General features: G+C 42.3%; 1 long non-coding RNA gene across 3 annotated transcripts in view; it reads right to left on the reverse strand.

Moving 5' to 3' along the window:
* Positions 1–2843, reverse strand: part of LOC104909898 — a 19361-nt gene that overhangs the window by 11916 nt on the left and 4602 nt on the right. The window lies entirely within an intron of this gene.

The following is a 2843-nucleotide window of genomic DNA, read 5'->3' on the forward strand; positions in this document are numbered from 1 at the left end:
AAAAAAAAGGATTAAAATGAGTGTTCCTAGGAGCACTCCAGCCTTAGAGATATTACATAGGATAAAGTTTTAAAAATGATGCTAAACTAAGGGAAAATTTGGACATGGGACAGACATCCTGGTGAGGATCTACTCACTCCTCATTTACAACCTATCACAGTCTTCTCCACTCCAGTCCAGCCTTACTAAATGTTTTCCATTGTCTGGGAGCTTCAGCAGAGACATGTGGACACACTTGGACTAGCTTTCATCTCACCAGCCTGCTGATCCATGGCAAGACACCAGTATGGTCAAAGTAGTGGGTGGAGAGAGCCCTGTATAGTGCAGAAAATGCCTACAGCTCTGACATTTGCTCTGCTTGGCTGTTGCTGCCCCAGGGAAAAAGACATGAGGTGCAATGCCCTGTGTTGTGGAAGCTGGCCTGAATCTTTCTGTGATATGTTCCTGGTTCCCTTCCTCCTCCTCATCCTCCAACACCAAGTTGCACCACTGAGAAGCTCAGGGGCAACACAGATGTCCATGGAGGTGTGAAGAGCACAGTCAGCTGACTGTCCATATAAATAGCCAGCCTCTCCCTTGGATTTCACTGGCCTCTTCCCAGTGTCTCAGCTATCTTGCTTAAAGCTTGCATGCGTCCACAGCACACCATCCCAATGGCACCACAGGCAGTCTTGGTCCGGGAGCCACTTGCTGGGGTGGTTCTGCACAGCAAGATCTGCTTTTCAAAAGCCTTGACTCCAAGTGGCTTTGGGATCACTTACAGAAGCATACAGAATACTTTGTTTCAGAGCTCAATGGTCTGTTTGTGTGTTTACCAACCAGAGGGGGGTTATAGCGCACAATTTTGCCAAGGGAAAAAGGTGTTCCAAGAAGAGCAGCAGCAGCTGTAAGCAGGCTCTGGGAATTAAATAAAGGCATCTTATAAAACTTCACAAATTGAGCCAATAAGTATGCAATAAGTCAGTTTTGAAATTACTGTCTTATATCAAGTTTCTCTAATAAAAGTCAAATTTGTGCTTAGAAAAGCTTAAAGCCCATATGTAGGAAAATTTTATAACTCTAATGGGAGCCATGATAAAGCAGCATGTTAGTAAATACATGTGTAAGCAGCACAGTACAAAGAGAAAAGTAGCAATATGTTAATTATCTCCCTCCTGTATTATTTTTGTTGTCACTGTGGATGCAACTGCAGTGAAACGCATGCGTGGTCCTGACAGCTGTTGTGCTCACGAGGAATAAAACGGCAGGAAGACTGGCAACGTGAAAGAGAGGAAATAGAGGCTTTTTGTCTATAAAGATATGTTATGTGTCCATCCAAAGATAGAAAAAACCTATTTGTGTTCTTGGTGTTTGATTCAGAGACAACTTTTTTAAGAGACATATGGGTTGGAAAATAAATCTGTTTGATGTAGCCTATAGGGAAAGGCTTCATACCAGCAGCCATAGGTTCTCATTTATCTTGGAACCATTGCAAACCATCGTGCCAGCACTGACGGAGAGGTAGCCTCTCATATCCAGAAGGCCCATACAGCCCCTGGAAGGCACACCAGGAGAATGTGGAGCCAACCTGGAATCCGGTTCTCCTTCAGATGAAAGGTGAGCAAGGCTGTGGCTGCTCTGCAGGTATGAGACACCATGCAAGTGTCACATCCTGTTGCTGGAGAGGTTCCCTGAATGGTGCACCCATGACATAACCATCCACTCAAAGCACCACTGCTGAGTAATGACAGTTTAACCAAATTACTGATGGGTTGGTTGCTGTATATGCCAAATGGGCTAAATTCCCATTACCTAAAACAAAAATGAGCAAACTCTTTTTGTTTGCATTTACTCTTAGCCATTCTCAGTACCATTCTGTCCTGTCCAAAAGAGATCATTACCACTCCATTAATAATACCAAAATGAGGCAAGCCAGATCTTCAAGAACAGGTATTGGTCATCTCACTTGAACATTTTTGTGATTATAACAACAGAATATCTTATCTGAAGGATGCCTCAATCCTTTTTCCAAAGAAAGAGCATATTCTTAAATAAAGTATGTTTAAACAGGTTGTACTTAAACAGGAAAGGTGGAAAGACAAAAGAATGAGCAGCATGACAAGGTGATTTTGTATGCTGAGTAGATAAGAAGATTATGGAATAAAAAGAGCACATCATGCATGCAGTCATTCCTGTGTCCTCCAAACCTCAGTGACCTACCATAGCAGTCATAGAATCATAGAATCATGGAATAGGTTGGGTTGGAAGGGATCTCAAAGCCCACCCAATTCCAACCTCCTGCCATGGGCAGGGCTGCTCCCACCAGCTAAGGCTGCCCACGGCTCACCCAACCTGACCATGAATGCCTCCAGAAATGAGGCATCCACAGCTTCTCTGGGCAGAAGTCACCATCTCACCTAGAAGACATTAACCATAATACAGTTAATAGAAATGTTCCTCAGGGAGAGAAGTGAACTCAACACGGGCATTTAAGTCTACAAGTCTTAGCAAATGTAGCGTCAATAACTGAAGTCCCACAGTAGGTTATGTCTCTAAGATATACTTATCTCTTCACCATTTCTTTCAACTTAATTCTCAAGGCTCTGGTTCAGCCCGTTGGATTTTGTATTTTTTTATTCTTAGGCATTTGACCCATGCACCATACTCCATAAGCACAAACCCTAATATACTTATTAGATAATGTTTAAAGCCTGGGCATTACAATGCCTACTTGTTTTTATGAAACTACATTTGGGCTTAATGTAGTAGACTGTCACCTTTTCTTTTTTAATCATTTTGAGTTGTTAACCAAGGCTATATCAAAAAATTTCCCTTGCCTTTAGAAAGGGGAAAAAAAAAAAAAA

Source organism: Meleagris gallopavo, chromosome 2, assembly GCF_000146605.3.
Source record: "Meleagris gallopavo isolate NT-WF06-2002-E0010 breed Aviagen turkey brand Nicholas breeding stock chromosome 2, Turkey_5.1, whole genome shotgun sequence".
NCBI classification, from domain to species: domain Eukaryota; kingdom Metazoa; phylum Chordata; class Aves; order Galliformes; family Phasianidae; genus Meleagris; species Meleagris gallopavo.